Genomic DNA, 26,599 nt, shown 5'->3' with positions numbered 1-26,599 from the left:
GCCCTATCTCAACAAAGCCAGGCATGGTGGTGTATGAATATAATCCCAGAACCCTGGGAGACTGAGGCAGGAGAATCACAAATTTGTGCCCAGCCTGGGCAATTTGGTGAAACACTATCTCAAAATAAAAATAATTAAAAGTCTGGGGATATGGCTCAGTGAGCAGGCCCTGTCTTTAATCCCCAGGATCATATATATAAATACATGCATAAATAATCAAATGTGAAAAACAGCATTAAATGACCACAAAACACAAAAGCATAAGTATGATAAAGAAACCTAAAGGAAAACATATAAACTTGCAAATCCATTAAGAAAAGTCGAGTTAAAATAACAATATAAAACTAATCGCATTGTTTGTCTACTACTGACATATACTCACATTGTTATTGGTATCACATACTAATCGATAATGACCATTAAGTCTACCCAGGGACAAAAAGAAGAAAGAATTTTGTTTTACTTAAGCTGATGAAAATATCTGTGTAATTTTTAGTCTTTCTAATGTTCATATTTTTCTCTTATATTTGTGTTTTGTGTTTTTTATGTTCCCACCAAAATTCATATGTTGAAGTCCTAATCACCATTACCTAGGAATGTAACTGTTGGGAGATACGTAATTTACATGAAGTGAGGTCATATCATTAGGCCCTAATCTGACATGACCTATTAGGAGATTAGCATGCACACACACACACACACACACACACACACACACACACACAGACACACAGGAATCTATGTGAAGAAACTTGGAAAGGATGGTCATATGCATCTGAGCAGGGGGACCTCTATAGAAACCCACCCTGTCAACACATTGATCTGAGACTTCCACACACCATCGTTGGGGGCAAATAATTTTCTGTGGTCTAAGCCAACCCATCTGTGATATTTTGTTACAATAACCTAGCAAACTAAGACCATATGTGATTTTCTAAAAAAGGAATTGTCTTTAAAAATGACAAGACTTGTAATTGGCATAATCTTTGAGAGGTGAGGAAGGTGATTAGGCAATATATATAGCAAAATCCAGCAAATTCATCATTGTAAGAGATCCTTAAAGAATCCCCAAATGGACCTGAAACTCCAGACTCATATTTTTTTTTCCTTCCCAAGAAAGATAACTGGCAAAGCAGATTAATATCACTGCTAAGAGTAAGGCATAGTAATCAAAGTACCCTATCATGAGAAAGGCCACAGAAAAAGAAAATGTTTGCATATCTCCTGCTTAGGGAGTCTATGTTGAGAAATCTAGCTTGCTTGTTCTTTTTGATTTATGTCTAAACAGTAAGATTAAGAATACATTTTTCACTTTCCATTTCAAATGAAGCAAAAGTAATTTACAAATGGATTTCACCTTAGGACCCCAATTTCAGCCTCTAGCTAAGCAAGAAGAAAGGTCAGACACCTCTATTTGGCTGTGTCAGCCACCAGACATTCCTTTTATGGGCTCAACAGTTAACAATGAACAAAACCCATCTCTTGCTTACCCCCAGATCACCAGCAGCTGAGTACCAGGTCATCCAAAGACTAATGTTGCCTCTTCAGGCAAAAGGCTTCAAGCACTTTTCTGTATGTCATTTCAGAATAGCCTTTACCTGGAGGAAATACAGGGCATGTAAGAATTTTTCATCTATCCTGCCATCAAAACAGCTCAAATTTAAACCAGATTCAGAAAAAAAGGATATATTAATAATTTCAATTATTAATAGTCATTCAGGTATCTCGATTATAAACAAATGTATATTACATTATTTGTAAGAATAAAAGAATAGAAAATTTTCTCACTCTAAATCACTAAAACCAAGTGAAAGGTAACGTTGATAGTATTAACTATGGTCTGCCCAGATACAAATATGTTGCAAAAGAATATGATATTATTCCGTCAAAAATATATCCACAACCAGCTCTTGTATTCTGTATTGTTTCTCTAACATCACTATAAAAAATAAAGGAAGGAAGGGTGGAAGATGAGGGGAGGAGGTGATTTTGAGTGATTAGGGTGTTTATAGATTACAGATAGTCGTCATTTAACCTGTTCAGTAACAGTTTGGGGTTACAATGAAGCGTGCTATTTGGACTCATGACCTGCCTGTTGAACTTACGACCTGACTTTTTCTTTAAAAAAAAAAAAAAAAAAAAAAAAGATAATAAAATCCAACAAAACAGAGTAACTCCAACCAAAACAAGGCAGCAAAATTGATGCAGAACTTCTGAGCAGGAAAAAAACATCATCACAATAATTGTCAGTTCCATCAGGTGTAGCAAAATCAGACCAAGAACAAAGCTGAATAAAACCAATCAAAACAGAATATTGAATAGAGCAAAACAATCAGAACAAAGCAAAACAGAACAACATTGAGTTTCAAAGATAATAGGAAAAAAATCCCCTATATTTGCTATATTGCATACTATTATCCTCTCAAGACATGTTCAGACCGCTGCCCCCAGGCCTGCAAAATCCAGCAATACAAGCATTTAGTTGCTTTATGTACCTTAGTTGCTATCAACTCAGCCTGTCCTCCAAATAAGCAGGTTGCTTACAGAGGGGTGCAGGGGAAGGAAGGGGTTGATTCTCAGCCTGTGTGCTGGTAGGCTTACAGGAGGCATGGACTTTTCTCTTGCAGGATGCTGTGTGGTTTGCATGGCTTACCAGAAGGGCTGGCTGGTTGGCTTCTGGCTGGATCCTCCCAGTCCCAGCATGGCAGATTCTCCAGAGTTTCTCTCTCTCTCTCTCTCTCTCTCTCTCTCTCTCTCTCTCTCTCTCTCTCTCTCTCTCTTCTCTCTCTCTCTCTCTCTCTCTCTCTCCCTCTCTCTATCTCTATCTCTTGAGACAGAGTCTTGCTATGTAGCACATATGGCCTTGAACTCACTTGTGTAGCCAGCCTGATCTCAGCCTTAGTGATCCTCCTACCTCAGCCTCCCAGATGCTAAGATTACAGGTGTGCGCCACCACAGCTGGACACAGCTGGACACAATTTTTTTGCTACAGTTGTGTACATCTTGTTGATAGAGCCTCATTGTCTTTTTTTTTGGGGGGGGGGATAATACACCTTGTGATTACTGTACTATAATTTTTGTAAATTGTAACACAATGCAGTACTATGGTTTTATGTTCTGTTATACATTACAGTGCTTCATTATAGTGCTACATACATAAGTAAGAACAAAGTCACCAGATTGGAGTTTCCTTTGGCCATTTCTTTATTCTGAATATTGTAACGTACATACTGTACACAACTCCTCATTCGGCAACCAACTCATTTAACGACCTAATTGCAGGAGTGGAACCTGGTCATTAAGTGAAGAGTAGGATATTATGTTTTAGGAACAGTCACTAAGCGTGTTGTTTAAATAAACATAGCATTCATGAAAAGACAAATGTCTTAAAAGTATGCATTATTTTCATAATGTCTGACACTGTGGAAAAATAAGCTACCAAGCTTTCTTGGATATTGAGGCAAAAATTACATGATTTGCCTGTTTTGATGTAGAAGGGAATGATTTGGAGCTCAGTGTCATGAGACTTGTTGAACTCATGATCACAGCTGTGCCAAAAGGCCAAAAGACTTAGCAGTGCACTGTTGTTTGTGGACCTCACTTCTAATGTCTATCTGCTCCCTACAGTTCCTCAGTGGACAACAAAACTGACTCATTTGGAGTTCAATAAATTCTCAAAAATAAACTCTTTTAGAAGTGATGTTACCATTGAAACTTTCTGATATATAGAAATGTCTCAGATCATATGAGTGCAGGGCTTTAAATAGAGAGAGAGGTGGGGGGGGGGGAACAACCAAACAATTGATTATCACTGTAATTCTTGTGATTGTTTAATGTGTTGGGTTTCTGTCTTACACTCCTGGCTAGTAAGTGCCTTTGCTACATACTTTGCATCTGTTTTCTCAGTGATGGTAAAGATTTTAGAGCTTTCAGTGACACTGAGAGCTAGTCCCTGAAGCATGTTTGCCGTAAGTTCACACCACTGCGATTCTAAGATACTGACTGAACAGATGAACAGAGCACTGTCCACTTAATGCCAGTTTCATGGTCAAGGATATTTGGCATTTCCAGTGATTTTTAAAGTCAAGCAGGTTTGTGGTTCTGTGCTATCTTATTAGTGGTGTTTTAGTTTTGTTGGCTCTTTTGTAATGATCTGGAGAAGCCCCCTCATTAATAAGATGAAACTACACATTCAAAATGCGGCTTTCAGCAATATCTACTGTGTGTAATCAGTGTAACCTTGAAGAATCCATGGAAGCTGCTACGATGACAAAAAGGGCATGTGAGGAAATACAGGAATAAGCACTTTATTGATTTGCTAAAGATTGTATCTGGATTGTATCTATTTTACAATCATTCATGATGAGCAATTTCTGTATTAGTGCTCCATCATAAAGTATCCCGGATTTTCTGAGTAATTATCACCCCTGTCTGTTCTGACATGCAAAGTCAATATTGTCTGAACCCAGCTGATGTGAGGATTTGTTGGCAGCTGCTGTATTTTATTTTAAAGGTTATTAGAGAGTATGTGTTCTTAAGAACAACAAATCATGTTGATAATACGATGTCTAATATTGATATTTCACATTTAAAGACCTACCTATTTAACGACTATTCAGATTTATGACCTTGTTCGGACGTAAGACTTGCCTCTGGGGCTAATAACACAGCTGTTATTCCTTTTTTTTTTTTACACTTCTTTACATCTTGTTTATACAGCCTCAATGTCTCTTTTTGCACAGTACACCTTGTTTATAGAGTACTATTTTTTCGCTGATTGAACCATACAGTATAGTACTGTAGTTTTGTTGTACAATACAGCACGACATGTAAGAGTTATGCAAATGAAAGCAAAATTATCAAGTTGGCGTTTCCTTTGGCCATTTCTTTGTTCGGAGTATTGTAATGCACATAACTAGACACCAGTGATGGCGAACCTATGGCACATGTGCTGCAGCGGGCGCACAAGCCAAGTCTCCCAGTAACCAAGCATCAAGCAGCAGTTGCTTTTTCTAAATTAAAACCTCACTATTCAGGGTTAGTTGTAGTACTGGTAGAGGAAGTAGTATGTGCAACAAATAAATGGGTTTGAAGTTGCAGTTTGGGCACTCAGTCTCTAAAAGGTAGGCCTCTGTGATGGTATGAACAGCTATCTTGAAGAAAACAAGACATTATGGCAGCCAGTGCTGATTTAATATCTCTTGTTTTGAAGTCTTACCATGCTTTTGTTCTTCTGTCTCCGTTGGTCCTATCATGTATATCTTATTGGATTTCAGTATGTGTGCTAGTATAAACAAATTTTTTATAGACCATGAGATAATATAGTAGCCAGTGTTCATTTCCTGTTATTTGGTTCTGAATGCCCTGTAATACTTTCATTCTCTTGAATGGTTTTATACTATTTTGTTGTGTTTGATACTATTGTTTGTAAAGTTATGCTCAACTATCTCAAAGAAAAGAGACATCATGGTAGCTACATTAATATCCCGTTGTCTTGTGGTGAAGTGTTGTGTTGCTTACATTGTTCTGTTCTGATCTGTTTTGTTCTGTCCTCTTTTGTCTTAATCTCTTTAAAATAAAATGTATAGAAATAAAATAAAATAAAAGGTTGGCCATCACTGCACAGTGCCTCATTTAGTACCCAGTTCCCTTGATGACCTAGGCTCAGGACCGTATCTCTGTTAAATAGAACGTCTCTGTAATCCGGTGAGGGTAAGAGGACACTTTTCTGGGGTGATGACCACGTTCTATACAATGAAAGGAATTTTCAGTTACACAAAAGCAACAAATGGATGCTTAGGATTTGGGCATTTCACTGTATGTAAATTTTACATTTAAAAGAAAACCCAAGTAAATGTCAGACTCTCAATCAAATGCAGATGTATTGAAGGGAACTTGTACTGATATCTGTAGCTGACTTTGAAAAGAGTTACTAGGACAGAAGGGTGGGAAGATGGCTAAATATATGTTAAAATACGTGTAATAAAATATGAGTAGTAAATGGGTTCACCGATGGTAAGTATAGTTTTTTTTTCAAATATATGCCTGAAGTTTTTCATAACAAAATATTAGTGGAAATAAAATATGCGAGAAAACTAAAAATATAAAAATCAAACACTTTTCTAAGTCGCCCCAGAACAGAATTACAAATCAAATAATATAATAAGTAAGTATAAATGTATCCAACTAATTTATTCCATTTGGATTAATTCTGATAAAAATTGGGATTTATTGAAAATTTTCATCCAAAAGAAAGGAATCACTTATGGTGCACTGACAAAAGGTCCTGATGTGCAAGGTCATACATCAACTGTGGCCAAGAGGATACCACATCAGAGATATCTGGTTCATACAAAATCGTAATCCTAGCACCCTGGGAGGCTTGGGTAGGAGGATCAAAAGTTCAAACCCAGCCTGGGCACTTTAATAACTGAATAAGAATGTCTCACTTTAAAAATAATTTTTTTTAAAGTGCAGATGTAATCCAGCAGGAAGGCACTCGATTGAATCCTTAGTAGAACCAAAAAAATGGGAAAAAAAAGAAAATGGAACAAGAATTGGGCATGTTGGGAGCTGCCTGTAATCCCAGCACTAGGTAGACTGAGGCAGGAGAATCATTGTGAGTTCAAGGCCAGGTAAACTTCATAGTGAGACTGTGTCTCAAAAAACCAAAACAGAGCCAGGCATGGTGGCACACTCCTGTAATCCCAGCACTTGGGCTGCTGAGGCAGGAGAAGCATTTCCAAGTTTGAGATCCGCTTGGACTACAAAGTGAGCCCAAGACTAGGCTTAACTGCATAGTGAGACCCCGTCTCCAAAAGAGAAAAGCAAATATGAAACCAAATTCAAACCAAACCCCAAAAACCCTGCATCTATAGATACACCGATATAGATATGGATTATAAAATTTAATAAAGATTGTAGAATTAAATAATTACTTAGCGGAGAACATATTTGGATTGATTGAGATTTTTTAAATTTTGTGTTGAAATTAGGTAACAATATCTGGTTCAAATTTAACATCATTTTGTTTCATTGTGTCATTTTGGCAACAACTCAGTTAAGCTGTGCCACACAGCATACACTTCAAAGGGATCACTGGTTTTTAATGTATTTACAGAATTAGGCAACCAGCACAACAAGAAAGAAACTCTGTATCCTTTACAGTCACTTCCCAGGGGCCCTCACCCACCCCCACTTCCAGGCAACCACCTAATTACTGTACTTTGCCTCTGGACATTTTGTATAAATGGAATCGTACAATATGTGCCCTTTTGTACCTTACTTCCTTCACTAACGAAGATGGGGTTTTTTGGTTGGTTTTTTTTTGGAGATAGTATCTTGCTATCTAGCTCAGACTGGCCTTCAACTCACTATGTAGCCCAGGCTGGCCTCAAACTCTTGGCAATCCTCCTGCCTCAGCCTCCAGAGTGCTCGACTTACAAGCCTGCATTACCATGTGTGGCTGTCATTTTTTTTAACTCGTATTTTAAGTACCTATCTATCATCCACTGGATTGCATTCACCATAGGAAATTTGAACCTGTACATAATATATCTTAATTCCTCATTTTTCTCATTCCCTTCCCTCTATTCAATCTTTCTTCTCCTCCCTATTTATAAGAGTTTTTATTTTTTCCTTCCTTTTTCTTCCTGTACTCTTTTTTTCTTCCTCCTTCCCCTCCTTTTTGAACATGTCCCTCTTACTTCCCAATACCTACCTTCCACTCAGCGTAATGCTTTGAAGATTCATCTGTGCCGTAGCGTGTTATGACAATACCACTTCATCCCTTTGGCATGGCTATACCTCCTCTTGTTTCCTCAATTGTCCAGTTGAGACAGGAAGATAAGGTGTGACTAAAACCAGCTAGGAAAGGAGGCACGGCCACATCCCGGAACACAGGCTCAGAACAATTCTCAGAACCCTGCTGGTGGACTTCTCACAAACCCTCAAGGAAGTTTTTGATACAATGACCTGGGCGTGACGCTAGTGTGGGAAATATAAGAAAAAGACGGTTTCCAGGCAATGGTGGAGCATGCATGTCATCCCAACACGCAGGAGACAAAGAAGGAGGATCACTGTGAGTTTGGGGCCAACCTGGGCTACAAAGAGAGCAAAACAAAGACAAACCAACAAACAAAAATCCCCCACAGTTGCCATTAACCGCTCACTATTCACCACCACCTCCTAGTGTGCCTCTGCATGGTGCAGCATCCTAAGCTGTAGGATGTACTTTTCAATTATTTTTTGTCCTTTCTACTCAGCCCAAATTGCTTGGAAGAGCCCATTTCCCCCCTACCTTTCTATTTTTCTCCTACCTTCAATAAATGTGAAGCTTTGTCACCATTTATGATTGTTTCATTCAACGTTTTGTTCAGGACAGAAAGAACCTAGAAACCACCTCCAGAAGGAGACTCCAGCTCCCCAAAACTCAATGGATATTTTGAGTTCTTCTCATTTTTTGGTTATTATGAATAATGCTGCAATGAATATTTATGTTTAAGTTTTCCTGTGGACTGATGTTTTCAGTTCTCTTGCGTATATACCCAGGTGGAGGATTGATAGGTCTGATGGTAACTCAACTTTTAAACATTTGAAGAACTGCCAAACTCTTTTCAAATAGGCTGCATTATTTACAATCCCATCCGAAGAATACAGGTTGTACAATTTCTCCCCAGGCGCACTGTTAAAGTTTGTGTCTAGATGTCTCCTCAAAGCCCCATGCAGTCATAGGGGCAGGCTTTTCAGAGCTGGTCTAATACAGGCTGTGACTGATTCATGGTCCAGGGCTGGGATTAAGGGTGTGAGTGCTACACCCACTGTAGGGCAGGGAGCCTGCATACAGTATAAGGGACAAAAAAACATTTGTCCTCTTTTCTCCTGCCTCTTTGCTTTTGCTGTCTTCCACCACCATGAACTGCCACCTCTCTGCCATGTGCCACCCTGCCTTGGAGCCAGCCCATTATGGACTGAAACCTCCACAAACTGTAAGCTCAATAAACCTTTCACCATTTTAACTTTGAGTGTTGGGTATTTTGTCCTAGCGAAGAAGAGAACAGTAACTATGACACATAATAATACTTGTACCTTCTGATGATAGTCACCCTAACAGACATCACTGTGCTTCGAGGCATTTCCACTATAGCATCCACTGCACTGGACATTGGCAGAAACTGTATTTTCTATAAAGTGAAGGTAAAATGTGTTCGTTTCAAGAGTGAACTAAAACCCAAGCTGGTGATCATGTACTGCTGTTAGCTCAGCACTCTAGGAGGCTAATGGAGGAGGATCTAAAGTTTGAGCCTAGTCTGGGCAACTTAGTGAAATTCTTTCTCAAAATAAAATAATAATAATAGTAATATTATTTATTATTAGTAGTGTTGTTACATTAATTAATAGTATTATTAATATTTTATTAATATGGCTATAATAATAATAATATTAAAAGGACTGAGTGGAATGTAGCTCAGTGTAAATGCCTAGGGTTCAATTCCTAGTACAAGAGAGAGAGACAGAGACAGATAGACAGAGACAGACAGACAGAGACACACACACAGAGAAAGAGAGACAACCAGAGGACACAGCTTCTTAGAGACCAAAATATGATGCAGTTTGGAATAAGATGTGGCCGTTCTGAATGCAAACCTGTTCTCTTACATCCCTGGATGGAGCACTGGGTTCCAGGAATGGTCCTGCAAAAATTCAGAGAGAAAGAGAAAAACCACCACAATATGAACCCTTGTGATCTGATCTATCATTTTTGACTCAGCCCATATCAAGTTCAACCAACAGAAGCTCAAGAAAGACTCCCTCTTTCCAAGTGACACATGCAAGGTATCCATTTACTCTCACAATTCAGTATCAGTAACTAAAATGTATTAGTAGTTAATGAAGCATTTTATCAGCTAGATAGGCTAGGTGAAAAATTTATCTGATCTTGGACACATGGGAAATTTTCTATCTTTGGAATGTTGGAAAGAATTCAACTATGCAATGTTAGGGCTCATGTCTAGCCGTCTCCCCAAAACCTCCTGTGGCGATTGGTGGCACTTTTACAGAGGAGACTGGATCTAGAGTGTGTGATGTAAGGATGTGTGTTGATGTGTGTTACTAAGTTAGTCCCTGATTGGTTTGGCATAGTTCTGAGTGTGGGTATTTGGGAAGCCTAACCTGGGTATAATATAAGAGAAGAAAAGAGAGCTGTTGTTGTCTCTTGCCATTTTTGGCTTTCTGATGCTTTGCTGCCTTCCCCCTGCCATGATCTATTTCTCCCCTGCGATGCCTCTCTGCCACACTATCTATCCTATCTCGGAGCCCACCAACTATGAGCTGAAACCTTCACAAACTGTGAGCTAACTTTCCTCCTTTAACTTTGGGCATTTTGTATCAGAACAAGGAAAGTAACTAAGATACTCAGTATCTGCAATTAACAACAAAATAATGTAATACTAGGTACAGCAATATTAATGAGCAGGAGAGATGTTACAAGAATGTCAGTAACAACAAAAGATTCAGATTAGGTTTTGCAACAAGAAGTGAGGACACTTAAGAAAAATACAACTTACTGCAGTCAAGTGCTGCCAGCTTTATTAACTCTAAATATATCTCTGGAAACTGTATCATAGTGTATTCCAGAAATACTTTATATTTTTGTTTGTTCATGAGACATATGGCAGAAAAGCTTTTAATTAATTTAATACTTGAAACCAGACATGATAGTGGTCATCTGTAAACGTACCTACCTTTCTGGGAGACTGAGGCAGAAGGACAGAAAGTTTCAGCTCAGCTGGTACAATTTATGGACCTAGCAAGACCTTTTCTCAAAATTAAAATAAAAGGGGGGAGGGATGTAGCTTAATATGAATGCCCTGGGCTCAATCCTCAGTAGTACAAAAAATAAATAATTTAAGAGGATTGGGGTATAGCTCAGTCAGAGAACCCTGGGTTCAACCCCCAGAATCACAAGAAACAAAAACAGCTAAGCCTGGTGGTATATACTTGTAATCCCAGCACTAGGAAGGCTAAGGCATGAGGATTCCGAGCTCCAGGCCAGCCTGGGCTGTCCAGCGAGACTCTGTCTTAAAACAACAATGACCCTCTAATATTTGGTCTTTTCTTGGTCTCATAGTTTGTCAACTGCTGCTTATTGACATTTTTGTATCAGGTAATTTGTTGTGGGCTGAGCACTGCACATGTCCTTGAAGATCATTGGCTTTCACTCAGCAGGTGCCAAGTTCATCAATATGCTTCTCCCAACCCCACCAAGTCCTGACAAGTGCAATATGTTCGAGTCCTCAGAGGAGAGGTTGCCTCTGGCTATGGACTAAGGTGTGTGTGTGTGTGTGTGTGTGTGTGTGTGTGTGTGTGTATCTGTTTAATGGATCTATAGTACATTCTCTTAATTTATTATGTTTACTAAGTGAGAAGTTATTAATCTTTAATGGAAGGGAATGAAACCATGTTGTCATTACCTGTTAAACCTAGAAGAAGTTACTTTTTATTTTGATATGACCCATGGTTATTTACTTCTGAGTTAGCCATATGTTATAACAGGAAAAAAAAGAGTGTCTATTTCTAGTCTTTAAAGACCAATACAAGACCATCTGATTATCTTGAAAAATATGCGAACATACTAATAAAACCTGTAAGAAGGAAAGTAAGAAAACATAAATCTACTAGACATTAACATATTTTCAATCTCCAATGATCACCATTTGAGTGAAACATAAACATAAACATAGAGGTTGAACTACTTACGAAGACCAGAAATAGACTTGAAAACTTGTGGAAATACAGTACACTTAAAAGTGGGATGTCAACTCAAAGATAGACATCTCCAGAAAATTGAACTTGAATTCATACCTCAATCTTAAAATCAGAAGGAGTTCCAAATGGATCAAAAATTTTACTATAAAAAGAAGCCACTAAAATGAAAAATGAATCCATCGCTTCTGTGACCAAAAGTCAATAGGAAAAAAATTTTAATTATTTTAACAAAAACTACATAAGCAAAGTCAGAAACCAAACAACTAACTAGGAAAACTATGTTTCAATTGGTAATATAGATAAAGAGTTAATTTCACTGATAAAATCTTTTAGTAGGACTGGTGCATAGCTCAGTGGAAAAGCATATAGCTCATATGCTTGAGTTTCTGAGTTCAATCCCTGAAGCTGCAAAGAGAGAAAAATCATAAGTGAATTCAAAATCAAAGAGCTGTGTGGAATCTGCTTATAGAGGACCAGAAGATCCAGTTTTCTAGAGGTCAACACGTCACAATTTGGAATAAGAAAATTGTAGCCGCACTGAATGCAGGGCTGACCTCCTGAATCTCTGGGTGGAGCCAGTGGTTTTGGGAACGACCCTCTGAAGATTCACAGACTCACCAGGAAAGTCATCTACACCAATCCACATCTTTTTTCTTGCCTTTTATTTATTTTTTTGGTACTGGCCATTGATCTCACACTTACCAGGCAAGTGCTTGAGCTGCTGAGTTAAATCCCCAGCTCAATCGAATCTTTCTGATGATGTCTGTTTTCAGATGTGTGCAGAAACTCCAAGATAACTCAGTGGATTCCTCACTAAGAATGAAGTCCAGATCCCTTTTTAAACTGAGAGGATCGTGAAAACTTCTGCCCCTGTCTCAGACAGGGCTTGAGGTGGGAGCCTTGTTCCTTCCCACAGTGAACACTGGTTGAGATCTATATAGTCCTTGTGCTCACTTGTCGGGAATTTGCCAGGGCATTCACCATTTCAAATGCTATGTTCCAATTATGGACCATGAGATCTGAATTTTGCACTGAGAATATAGTAATAGTTAAAGTAAACCGGCTGAAGTTTTGTCCGTTGACTTCGGCCAGGTGTTGGTATTTCTTTCTCAGAAGTTTCCTGAATATCAGAGATCTTAGGGATACAACTGTCCCTTCTGGTCTTAGCATCAGGTGAAGGCAACAGACTCACTAACAAGCAACAGATAAACGGAGGGAGAAGGAATATGACAGGAACAGTGCCTGTTCATCCTGCAGGAGTTGGTTTTGCCTCTTTCTCTGAATACCTTGAAGGACCTCTGACCAGCAAAGCTCTCAGTGGACACTGCTACCCAGAATACAGAGGTAGGCGTCAGCATCCTGTCACTAACCGTGCTCTCTAGGGGAAGTTACCAAGCAATCCTGCTCAAATACCTTCAGTCGCCAAGTAATTAAATATGTAACGAGATCTGATGAAAAAGAATGGTCAGATTTAATAGTGAACTTCAGACTGTGTGCACCATGAAAGAGCGTAGGAATGAAAAAAGAATTTTTAAATTGTGCTTGTTAAATAAAATCTACACTTCTAGTTTCTAACTCCTGTGTTGGAGGATCATCATCATCAGAGAAGAGAACAGATCTTGGGTAAAATTGTGTAAGCATTCCTTACCTAATGAATGCATTCCTTGCCTACTTACTGGTAACTAGCTCCTTCCAATGCAATGCTCATGTACTGTGCCTTTGGCTACATATTGTTTCTTCCCTGTATCTCCATGGGCAACCTGAAGCTCTCTGTGTGCCCTTCTTAGCGCTTTCTAAAACAGAGCACTGTTGCTGATTAACTTATTTCTTTCTGTCCTAATGCCTCATAATAAATAGACTACATTCTGGAAAACAAATGAAGAACAAAAACAAAACAATGCAAAACCCTCCAGTGTCTAGGTAAGGCCATTAATTGTTTCTCTATGTTCCCTTATGTTCCGCCCCTTTGTGCTAATTATCAGTGACACATGAGTCGTCATAGCTCTTACCATCTTTCCAGGGGAAGAAAAAGCTTGCTTCTCTGGTTGATCCAGGGGACCTGCAGGAGCCACCACATGCTCCTGGAAGCTTCTGTCAAAAGAAGGCAAGTTCAACTGGAATAAATGAGTGCAGACAGAAGCTCAGCATGGGAAGGTATCCAGCCATCCCCAACACAAGCAGCAGGGACAGATGGGGCCTCCCACTGCTCTGTGATGGAAGGAGTTTTGGGAGTTCTGACCATCAGGGAGAAGTAGGTATCACAGATTCAGCAAAATCTGACAGCTCATAGTTATCATGACCACTGGCCCAGCAAATGGTCAGGCATCTTAAAGAAAAGGACACCCATAATGGCGTCAGGTGAATGCATGAAAAACAGAATCAGTAGGCTGGTGTCAGGATAAGATAGTCCTGCACATCAAAGGAGAAATATTCTGTGAGTTGGAAATTTCATCAACGGTGAGTCCTTTAATCCACTTACTGAGTCCTTTAATCATTATTGTCTGAATAGAATACCCTGACCTTTAAAGGATCCCTGGTCAGTCGATGGGTTAAAGAATCACTTACAGAATTCAGAAGTTTTCCAAATCTGCATCTGAAGCCTGGCACGCTTTTCTGGAAAGAACAGAAGCTTTATATAGAGAAGACTCGACAGATGAGATCCAAGGCTGTGGCAGATGAGGTTCTGGGCAGAAGCCTAAGGCCAGAATCTTGATATTTTATAATAGAGATCAAGCTCAGAGGCACAGACAGGACTCTAAAATAAAATATTATAAAATAAAAAAGATTAGCTTGTTACAGAAAACCATATGAGTGGTGGGCTGATGTCTCTATGAAGTGATATTCATGTTTCCTTTGGTTTTAATTTTGAGGAAAAACATGGCATTTATTATAATGTTGTTGAATGTGTTATAAAGTATATAACTCAATTCACGTAGTTCTGATTTTTGTCCTGTTTTTGATCATCTCATATCTTTTCTTTCCTTTTGAGAAATCTAGGATATCATGCTGAAACTTTGTGGCAAACAGTGTGGTATGCTGGGCTCTATGGAATGAGGCTGTAATCCGAGTTACTTGGGAGGCTGAAGTTGGGGGATCACAAGGTCCAAGCCAACCTGGATAACTCAGCAAGACCCTCTCTCAAAATACAATAAAAAGGGCTGGGGATGTAGCTCAGTGTAAAGGCCCTGGAGTCAATCCCTAGTACTATAAACAAACAAAAACCAGTGTAATCAAAACAATTTTTGTGCTCAGGTGCAATGATCTTTTTATTACCATTCTTTCCTGGAAATTCCTATCCTCAAATAGATGATATACAAACATTATATCAAGGACAGCAAAATTGTACCTTTAACTGTCCAGGCACAGTTTGTTCTAGGCATTTTACATTGTATTTTGTTACTAATTCTTACAATGTTCCTGAGAGTTTGGTAATATTGTTAGCTCATATTTTACTTGATGAGAGAAACGAGGCACTTTGTGGTTCAGCCTCATTTATGCCCTATTATACTAGAGGAGCTTCTGTTTTAAGAGTTCCTAAATCAAAGTCAGCCCAAACAGTCCTGTTCTGTTTTAGCTACTCTCCAAGATATCCTGATTGCCAGTCAGCTGTACTGTAGCATCATCATTACTATCCATATACTTTTTGGCCACTTGAGCATAATCCTTGGATTTCAGAAAGATATAACATTAATCTTGTATATGGCAAAGAAAAACAAACTGGTATTGCAGATGTCAATACTGCCCCCATGGTATTGATAGGGAAATCTTGACAAAATGGAAGCCTGAGATGGAAACTTTTGCAAAGAACCAAGGTAGTGTCAATGTTGTTGGTAAGCCATGCATCAGCTATGATGTCACGCAAAACACAAAATATTGACCAATGGTTATCATTGACTCGGTCCTACACATGTGTGGCATAGTTTGATACTTTAGGAAGAAAGTAAAAAGTGAAAAATACCCCAGAGATATTTTCTTAGAGGACTGAGACTGGACCTCACATGAAATCATTTACAGCAGAAGAAAACAAAATGTTTCTGCCGAGCGAATTATGCAGTAACATCGTGGAGCAGACTGATGAACAGGCAGGTTCAGCACACAAAGATCTACACAACAATAGGAAAACAAAAAGGATGTCGACTGTGCCCTACAAGAAAGCACAGGAAAATAAAGCATCTGTGCTATCAGTGTAAGCGATACTGTGCATGGAACACGCAGTTGTCATGTATGAAGAATGCCTTGAGTGTGATAGCTTCAGGGAAGACTACTTTTGCATCAGACTTTTGTTTCTCTTTACATTGTAATTCACACAGGTTTTTATTTTTTATGTTATCTTTTAGGTTTTGTAAGCATGTAAGCAGCTGACGTGAAAATGTTGATGTCTATTCTAAGCACTCATTTGATATTTTATTCTATTGATATTTTATTTCCCTGCTAAATAACGTTGCACAATGCAGTAGGAAGCTCCTGACAAAACAGGAAGAGAGGTGACAAGATTGCCACATGGGAAAGAAAAGCTAAGTACATGGGCTGTCAATGTGACAGAGATGTGTGTGTGCATTTGCAGGTGTCGTGTTAAGCCTAGCTTGGCGGTGGCCATTGAAACAAAGCCTATTTTTGTGTAGAGTTCTATTGGTATTTTCATTGTAGTTCACATGAAAATTTATCTCTGATGTTACCTTTTAGTTTTGTAAGCAAGTACACAGCTGATGTGAAAATGTTGATGTCTGTTCTAAATGCACAATACATTCTAAGAACTTCCTACATTATTTTGTTGATAGGTTATGTTCCTGTTAGCTACACAGCATGTAAGAACCTCCTGACAAAACAGTAAGACCACAGAGATACCAAGTGTGTCCTACAAAAAGGCCAGGAAAGCAAAACACATGAGCTGTCAGTGTGAGAAATGCGTGTGTATGAAACATGCTCTTGTCATGTATGCAGACTGTGTTAGGTGTGATAATTTAAGATTTTTTTAATAAAATGCTATTGGTATCTTCATTGCAGTTCATATAGGGATTTGTGTTCTTCTTTTTAAGCTTTGTACACCAAAAAATAATCAATGTTGAAAATTTTGATAAAATCCTCAAATTCAATCCTAAAAATTCAATACTTTATTTTTGTGACATTTTTCCTAAGTGCTCATTGTTTAGTACAATAAAATTCATAAAATTAAAATTAATAATGCATCGATAGAAATATTCAAAGAATAAATGTGGATTTGACAAAGCCATGTTTCTGTGCCTTTATGGCAAAATTAGTCTTAGGCTCCATGGATTTTTATTTTTATTTTATTTTATTTTTTTGGTACCAGGGATCAAGCTCACAACCTTGCGCTTTCCAGGAAGATGATTATGCTGCTGAGCTAAACCCCCAGCCCAGATTTTTAATATTTGAAAATTATTTTGGTTGAGTGGTGGTCAGCTCTGATTGGGTTGGCATTATCTTTATTTCTCACCGTAGCTGAAAAAGGATTCAAGCCATAAATATAGTTCTGTTATGTTCGTGTTGTTTACTGTATTTATTTTTGATTTGACAGTCATTTGCAAGAAACTTTCTAAACTGCACATTTCTTTTGGTTAGTTTAAGGCTAGGTGACATGATCGAAAAGGTTTTTGCCCTAATATGAATCACAGTACAATTATGGTGGTGTTCTAACATGGTTCTAATCAAGGCTGAAATAAGAATGCTTACCACTTATTTTTTTAGCCCTAATTGTAACTCCCTTTTTTGTCTGCATGCAAAAAAAAAATTGAAATCAGTTCCTCACGTATCGTCAGTGTCCACCCCACGTGCCCCTTCTGATCAGATGTCATATAACCCTGTGCCTCTCCATATCTGCTCAGAGGAGATAGCCCAACCGCCATGGGTTGTGTGTTTCTTTCCAAGTCCTCAATAAACCTGTTCTTTTCTTTTTTATGCTTTTCTCTTCTCTACTGCACCAGAAAACTTAACATTTTGATGGGGTGATTCAGATTGGCAGAGTTAGTTCCTGGGGTCGCTCTCAGTTTGAGCTCCCCTGTCTACAAACCACCTTTCCATCCTCTGGGACCTGTTTATTTGCCATTGCTAACCCACATGCAACACTGGCCCTCCTTATCTGTCACAGGTGAGCTGCTGGCCCTCTTTATCTGTCCCAGGTGAGCTGCTGTCCAGGGTTTTCTGTTTCCGTTTCTCAGTGGATAACAGCTTTCATGTTCCTTGCATTGCCAAGGCAAAGCTGTTTTTAACCTTAAACATTTGCAAGCTTGCGTCAGAAAACCTATCCGTTGCTGTCCCTGGACAGAGATAGCAGTTTTCACGTTCCTTGGGCAAGACGCTCTTGTTCTCTGGGACCTCACTCCCACTCTTGGTGACAGCCAATGAGAATGGGTGTTGGGACCTTCTGTGTCACACTTTCAAATTAGGTGATGACTTCTTTTGATCATTGTGGTCCAGAACAGCTTCCATGTTCCATGGTGGGGAACCAAAGCTCTTACATCCCAAGCAAAATTCAACGGGATCATTTCCTGTCCCCCGAAAAACACACCTCTGCAGTGCCTGGTTCATAACCTTGGTGTTCTTGGCCTCAAGAAGGCAATAAAAACCAAAAAGCTGACCTTTCATTTGTACTTTGGTCACCTCAGCGACAAGGTGGCAGAAACCCCTCATTGTTGGGTCTTTCTCACTTTGAGGACGTGTGCTTCTCTCATTCTGTCTTGTACAGTGGCCCAAATATTTCCAGCTCACTCTGCCCCCCCAGGATCTCTCCTTTCCTCCCCATTGAACCCTTTAGATGATGGGCGTCCTGTCTTTACTGCTCCTCCCACATATCCCCAAGTCCAGACCCCTCACTTTTTCAACCACAGGTCTCAGAGCCCCATTTCCTCTCTTCCTTTTCCTCACCCCAGCAATCTCTCAATCTTCCTCTCCCCACTCTCAGACTCAGATCCCTCTGCTTGAGCCACGTATCCCCTTGGATGGCACCATTTCCATCCCTGCTGCTCCTGTGTCAGCCATTCTCACTGCCACCACACTATACTAGGTCTTGCACATTTCAGCCACCTAGCAGGCCACATGGTATTTGACTGCCATCTTGTGATCCCACATCACATAGTCCTCAGCAGCCATCTTGCTGCAGCTCACACAGAGGACAGCCACCATGCAGTCCTCTGCCATGTGACAGTGTGTGGCCATCTTTGACAGGTCACAGGATAAACGGCCACCATCTTGTTGTCCTTCATCATGGGATCATCAGTGGCCATCTTGTTGCAGGTCACATGATGACCAGTTGCCATCTTGTGTTCCCTCACCATGTAACTGGCAGCAGCCATCTTGCTGTGGGTCTCATGGTAACTGGTCACCATCTTGTGCTTCCCTGTCACATAGTGATGAGTGGTCATTTTGTGGTTGATAACCCAGTAACTTTCCACAAATGCCTGCTTAGTGATCATCCACATCTCCCATAGTTCAAATTGGCCAAATATATTTGAATGCACTCTGATTTTGTAAGATATTTGTTAGTCTATATATCTGTTGTCTGTTTTTCCAGTCTGTTTCTACTGTACAGATCATCTGTTCATGTTTATACGTCTATCGGCTCTGTAAACAGCTGTTCCTTTTTATTTGAGCTCAACAATCTTTTTTCCTTTTCCTTTTTCTTTTACATTTTCAGATCATTTAATCAAGGTTTATTTGGGTCATAAATTTTAAAAAGCATGCTTCCACCTAGGTTGCCAGCTGGTCAAAATGATGCTAAAATTGGTTTAAAAAAATCTCTTGGGGTGAGGGGAGATTAGACAAGGCTTCAAGTGATAAATAAAAAAGTAGCTGCCTGGTAACTTTAACCAGTTCTTATTCATTAATCGGAGACCCCAATGATCTCCATAGCCTTATGGGAGACACCCCAATTAAAGTTCACATATCTAACACAATTCATTGTTGCTGATCTTATGGTATAGTCACACCTTCATATAAAATTGGGATTGTTTATGATAATAAACATTTTCTTTCAGATCCACAGGAGATTCAAACCAAACCCACATAAGTTCACCAGTCAAATAGTTTTTAAACAAAAATTTATGTAATGTCCATACACTTAGAGATGCTTAGATATTGATTGAGCAGTCCAAACAATGTCACAAATTTCTTCAAAAACATCCTATTAAAGAACATGAGTTACAATATGTCATCTCAGATGTTAAAACACCAATGGTTAAGAGAAAGTAGCAGTTCCACTTAATGTTCTATGTTAAGCTTATTGCCTCTACCTCACAGGGAAACCTTCTTCATATGGCTTTTTGGGAAACCTTCTTAATATGGCTTTTTGTGTTTTCAACAACAGAGACAAAAATTCAAAAAGAAGAAAAGTAACAATCTGATCTTTTAGCAGTGACACTTAGAGCTCTAAGACAGAGCTGCCTGAGCCCCTCCTGGACTATGCTTCAACTGCGACAAAAAAGGATACTGGGCAAGAAAATGCCCCTTCTGCAATCTCAAGGACCATTAAAAGAGTGACTGTCTTAGCCGTCAGAGAGAGGGTAAGCCATCCTCTAACTCCTTGCCCTCACAGGAGATCTTGTCAACACCAGATTCATCGCTGACTGACCTACTTGGACTCGCTGCTAAAGACTGATGGGCTCGGGGCCCACAGCCTCCATTAAAATATCTTTCTTAGAGCCCCAAGTCTCACTGGAGGTCTCAGGTAAGATGCTCTCTGTACTTACAGACATGGAGATATATATAGTGTTCTTCTTGACTTTTCAGGTTGTTGTATTAAGTTCTCAGTCTCTGTAGTGGGAATTGACATGTAACTTACACAGCATCTTTAAACAGGGCCTGTTTCATGCAGATTCCAACTCTTCTTTTCACCCATAGCTTTCTGGTAATTCTAACATGGTCCACAATCCTTTTAGGTAGAGATCTCCACCAAAAGCTTAACTTCCCCTTTACCTTCTCCCTCTCCACAGTTCTTATCCACCAAACACCATCACAATGTGCCTAAAACCCATCCTCTCCTCTCCCTTCTTCCCTTGCTGACCCCATAGTTTAAAACACCTCCAACCCCACGTGTGCTACCCACACTATGCCTGTTTCAATTCCTCTCAAGGATCCTTCAATTTTTCCTTGCATTCCCCAATATCCTATAGCTCCCAAACATTTACAGGGACTTAAACCTATAATCAAGTGTCTTGTAGACAATGGTTTTCTTAAACCTACCCATTCACCCTACAATACTCCCATTCTCCTGGTACTCAAGCCTAATGGGTCCTATGTCTGGTGCAAGATCTTAGGATAATCAGTGATGTTGTTACCCCAAGTCACCCAATGGTGCCAAACCCTTCCAATACCCTTATAATATAATACTTTCTTATAACCCTCCCTCCACCACTCACTTTACAATCCTAGAACTTAAAGATGCCTCTTTTTTTTTTACCATCCCCCTACATCCTGATTGTCAGGATTCCTTTGCATTTATATACACTGATCCAAACACTCTCAGGTCTCAATACCTTTCTCACGCCTGTCATCTCTGTGTTAGAACCTCTCCTCAGAGACATATATTATCGGACACACCCTTGGTCAGGACAGCCAGGTAGATTTTACACATATGCCCTGCCACAAAACTCTCAAATATCTTCTTACCTTTGTACTTTTTCAGGATAAATAAAAGCCTTTCCCACAACCAGGGAGACTGCTGCTGTAGTTACTAACATTCTATTACAAGAAATCATTCCAAGGTTTGGTCTGCCTCGGAGTATCCAGTCAGATAATGGCCCAGCCTTTATTTCTCAGATCATTCTACAGGACTACAACCAAAGTGGAGTGGCCCCTACCTGGTCTTTTTCAGGACTCCAACAGCGGACAAGGTTGCTAGACGGCCACCCTGGCTCCACATCACTCAAGCTAAGCGGTGCCCTCCTAACCCTGACTACCCTGACTGTAAACATCCTGAGTGTGCATCGCATCTATCTCCTGTCTCTGTCTCACCAAGGCCCCACAGCCACTACTTTCAGACTAAATCATGTTTTGTCATCCTATTTGGTTCCTAATGCCTTACATTGTAAACGTGAGACCCCTCTAGGGTCTAGGATTTCATCTCACTTATAGTGACACAGCCACAGCCCTCCCACACCTACCCCCAAACATGATTCAACTGTCAGGCCTTACATTTCTCATGCTGCCCAATTCCCTCCAGCTCAACTCCTGGACCAAGGACAAGTCCTACCTACACTTTTTGCTTTTACCCTTTCAGAAAAAAAAAATAATTGCCCCTGTAACTTCACTCCTCCCAACTTCATGCTCATTTTTCAGATTCTTCCTCACTGTGGTCCTGATGGAACGACACATTGGGATCAAGGGCATCTTTTGTTCTTCCTCTCCTGGCTCCTTTAATTATGATAGTGATGTGTCTGCTCATAGCACCTTGTGTTTTTTATTTCAACAATCTAGGATGTGAGCAATCACCAATGATTAACTCCTTGTCCTGGCTAAAACACCTGGTACCAGCTTCTCCATGGGCATCAGCTGTCATCCTGTCAACCCTCCTAAACCCCAACATGATTCCCTATCCAGCAAAAAATGATAAGAGACAGTCTTTGCCCTTTTCCTAACAATACAAAGACAGGAATGAAAGGTTCTTGTCCTAATATAAATTACTGTACAATTATGGCAGTGATCTAACATGGTGGAAGGCCAAAATAAGAACGCTTACCACTTCCTGCTTCTTCTTCAGCTCTAACTGCAATTCTCTTTCCTGTTTGCATGCAAAGAAAATTCCAATCAGTTCCTCACACATCATCAATGTCCGCCTCATGCGCCACTTCAATTAGAAGTTATACAACCTTCTGCCTCTCTGTATCCAGTTGGAGGAGACAGCCCAACTGCCATGGGTTGCATGCTCCTTTCTACATCCCCAATAAACCTGTTCTTTTCTTTTTTTGTACTTTTCGTGTCTCTATTGCACCGGAAAATTCTTAACATAATCCACAAGCCCATAGCTGCACATGTCAACCTCAGACTTTCTCAGTATGTTAAGAGCAAGTGAAACATGGGGAACTCAGGGTAACTATTCCATGATAGAGAGCGCCACTTCCCTAGAGGCCTCTCCCACACTGATTTTGTAGGAGCTAGCCTACAAGCTTTGTCCTTAACTGATGGACGATGGAGATGAATAAAAAGATACACAGAATTAGGTTAAAATATGAGGGCCTAGCAGGTCTTGTCTCTCTTTTGAAAAAGAGTCCCAAGTGAATGACTTACCCTTGCCTTTATTCACTCAGACATGGGTTCAAGTATTAGAGTAACACAGGGTTTATCTGCCTCTTATGGGATATGTCCAGGTAACAGTAGGGTCTCAGCTGTATTAACTTTTCCCTAGAGCCTGCAGCATGCCAGCTCACTTTCGTGCCAACTTTCTCCTTATCACTCACAGAGGTGGCCAGTTTGGCTTCAGTCTTCCTGTCTGGTCTCCCACATCTCCTTGTCTGTTAAACATATAACCAAAAGAAAAGGGAATGGAGTCCATTATATTTGGAAGTAGAGAAACTAAATTTTTTTCCCATCTAAAGGACTATGTCTGTCATAGTTTATGGCAGTGGCCCCCAGGCCTCATACATTTTCATTATGCATTTGTGATTGGTTCATTGTCTAGAGCTTGGATTGATGGTGTCAGTGCTCCGCCCACAAAGGGGTGGAGCCAAGATGTGATGTAATGGCAGGAAGAAGGTGTGTCTCTCTCTCTTGCCAGTTTCTGCCTTGCTGTTTGCAGCCGCCATGAACTGCGGCCCTGCCATGCCACCCTGCCTTGGAGCCAACTGAGTATGGACTGAAACCTCTAAAAAGTATAAGAAATAAACCTTTCCTTTCCCAACTTTGGGCATCAGGTATTTTGTCTCGGTGATGAGTAAAAAGTAACTAAGACAGAATTTCTAAACAATGACTTTTTTTCTTCCCAGAGTTGCGGATTGAACTTAGGGCCTCACATACTAAAAAAAAGTTTCCAAATATTTGGGGAGTCAGTGGATGGGGTAACACCGATCTGTTGCTTTGCTTCAGAGATGACACATCAGCTCCTCAGCCAGCCCAGTTCACACTGCTTAAACCCTATTGAAGGGACAAAGAAATAGCCCAGCTAGCTCTGTACATATCAACACCTGGAGGTAGGGCCAAGTTTATTCACAATGGAGATAGTTGCTCTTCTTCTCAAAGAAAGGCAAGGAAAGTCATCTCTGTGATTCCCAACAATGCATCTTTTTAAACAACTTATCCTGTGTTCACTGCTCCATTATGGGATCAAATATTAATAGAGAGAAGGGAGATTCTGAGATTTAGAGTCAGAAATAGCAGAATTTATATTTAGTTTTGCTGTACATCATGCCTCGTATTACTCACTTACTAATTGTGCATTTCTGTTTTTATTTCTTGAGTTGGAAAAGAAATATTTGCTGTCTCATTGCCATGAGGATTAGACTTTGAGACTTGTATTTGGGCTACCTTAAAAAATAAATGTCTTCTAGGTGTAAAAACTAACCTTATCCTGAAATTTTATTTTGCTTCCTCCTTATCTTTCTTCATTTTTTCCTTTTCTTAAAATCTCCTTTGGATTATCCCTGCTCTTTTTCCATTCCTCTTTCTTTCTCTCTCTCTCTCTGAATTAAACCTCAGGCTTCATATGTACTAGATAAATACTTTACCACTGAGTTATATCACTAGCCCTTTTAATTTTTATTTTGTGACAGTCTTAAGTTGCCCAGTGGGGCTCAAACCTGCAGTCTGCTACCTCAGCCACTCTAGCAGCTGGATTTACAAACATTCCCAGTTTACTTGCTCCTTCTTAGAGCATTTTGTGCGTTTAAGCTTTCAAAATACCACTTTTTCTTTGTTTTCTTCTATCTCGATGGCCCACCACTCTCCTTTACTCCCAGGCCTCACATGTTGTTGTGACGAAGAGCTCAGTCCTCATACCTCTTTTTATTTTTAGTTATTGTCTCAGAGCTCAGAGACAATTTTTTCTGCCTGGAAATCTCCTCTAAGTGTGCAAAGACTTGCTTCTTACCTTCACGTCTGTGTTCAAGATTAGGTTAGACTTTCTTAACCATCTTACTGGTTCTTCTTAGCCTGATTAATTCGCTGCAACACTTATCATTCCCCAACATGCTTAGTATTACTTACAGATATATTCACTGGTCAGCTCTCTCCACAAAATTTAAGCCCTGAGAGGACCAGGTATAACTTAGCTAAACGATGTAATGTTGGGCAGAGAAGTAGCTGATGAAACTTTTAATGAATAAGAAATGAAAATTTACTTATTTCCTAAGCTCAGGGATGTTTCTTATTTATGAATGTCTTTTGGTAGTTGTCTGTTCAGAAAGAAAGGAGGTTTTAAACCTCTTCCCAAAGTGTCAGTTTATAAAGGACTTGTCAAGTTGCCAGCTGTCACATTCATATCACGAAACTTCTGATAGTATTAGAATTCTCAGTCTGAAATTCATGGGTTCCAAGAATAGCCTTCAGGATTCTATTAGTTTTCCTTAATTTCAGGACAAAATGTTATATACATATATCTCTTTCTCTGTGTGTATGTGTGTGTGTGTATGCATCTTCTGTAGGAGAAGTTTGTCCAATGTACAAAGGGATCTGTGGCCCAATGAGAAGGATTTGAAATTTTTATCTTCCATGGATATTGGGCAGCTAAAACCTAACATGTTGAAGACAAAACTCATCACCCTCATCTCCAAATCAGTTTATCTCTTTGTTTTCCCAGAAACAAAGCACCATGGTACGGACAGTCATACACAATGCAGGGTGGCTACATATAAGCAGCCACACTCTCCCCAGGAATTCATAAAGTACAACTCTCATACAAGTCAACATTAGAAACAGACTAGATTGGGCTGAACCAGTAGTTACACATGCTAGGTCTTGTTAGCTCTAGGGGCTTAGAGAAAATGTCAAACTCCTTTCCCACTGGGCAGTTATATAAGCATGTTATGTTCTCCCTTCTCCCTCCCCTCTGTGTCCCCAGCTTTATTGTTCGAGAGATGTCAAAACATGGCACAGGAAGAGGACACAGACAACTATCCTGACACATTTTTTTTGGTACTGGGGACCAAACTCACAACTTTGCACTTAACCAACCAAGTGCTTGAACTGCTGAACTCCCCAGCCCTATTCTGATACTCTCGATATTAAACTGTACACAAACACCTCGTTTCAGTACTGCCCTGTTTGGCGATTGTTCAAGATTGAACTCCGGAAGTCAGACATGATACTTCTGTTCATGCAGCTTAGTACTGAAAGATGAATTGCAGGATGGCCTGGAAAGGGCTAAGGCTGAACACCTGTCAAGTAGTAAGACGGCTGTGGTCATCTGGATTAGAAATAGTGTAGAATCGAATGAAGCTACAGAGTCAGTGAGAATGCAGATACGGTGTCTGCCAGACAACGGATGAATAAAACACTTACAGGAATTAGTGACTGATGGTGAGTGGAAGAAGGACGAAATGGGAAAGGAGAATCTAAGCTGACATGCATATTACAGTAGAATGAGGGACGTAACAAAAGTGGCCACAGTGCCTGACATTTCACTGAAGTCCAACACTAAGAAGGAGGAGACAGCCCAGGAAACGCAGAGTGCATGAGCATTGAAAAAGACAACAGGCCAGGGCAAATCAAACATCCCAAGGAGGCCACGTGAGGAAAGAAAGGCAAGGAGGAGAGACATAGATGTCAGAGTTAGGAACAACAACAAAGTTTCAGCTTTGGAAGCGAGATTGGCGAGAGGAGTCTGCGATGGACAAGAGAATTGTCTCTGTAGCCCCTGTAGTGCTTGGCCTAGCGCGTGGCACAGAATACA

General features: G+C 39.9%; 1 long non-coding RNA gene across 1 annotated transcript; it reads right to left on the bottom strand.

The window, feature by feature from the left end:
* Window positions 1-1,436: 1,436 nt before the first annotated feature.
* LOC134474423 (uncharacterized) lies at window positions 1,437-13,894 on the bottom strand. The gene is made up of 4 exons (XR_010045295.1): window positions 13,776-13,894; window positions 9,646-9,692; window positions 7,721-7,986; window positions 1,437-1,598 (listed from the first exon to the last, which is right to left on the bottom strand). It is a non-coding gene; the product is annotated as an uncharacterized LOC134474423 (long non-coding RNA).
* Window positions 13,895-26,599: the final 12,705 nt, after the last annotated feature.

Source organism: Cavia porcellus, unplaced genomic scaffold (assembly GCF_034190915.1).
Source record: "Cavia porcellus strain 051 isolate PalLab524CR breed Dunkin Hartley unplaced genomic scaffold, mCavPor4.1 scaffold_32, whole genome shotgun sequence".
NCBI lineage: Eukaryota > Metazoa > Chordata > Mammalia > Rodentia > Caviidae > Cavia > Cavia porcellus.
This window is presented reverse-complemented; position numbering and strand designations above follow the sequence as displayed.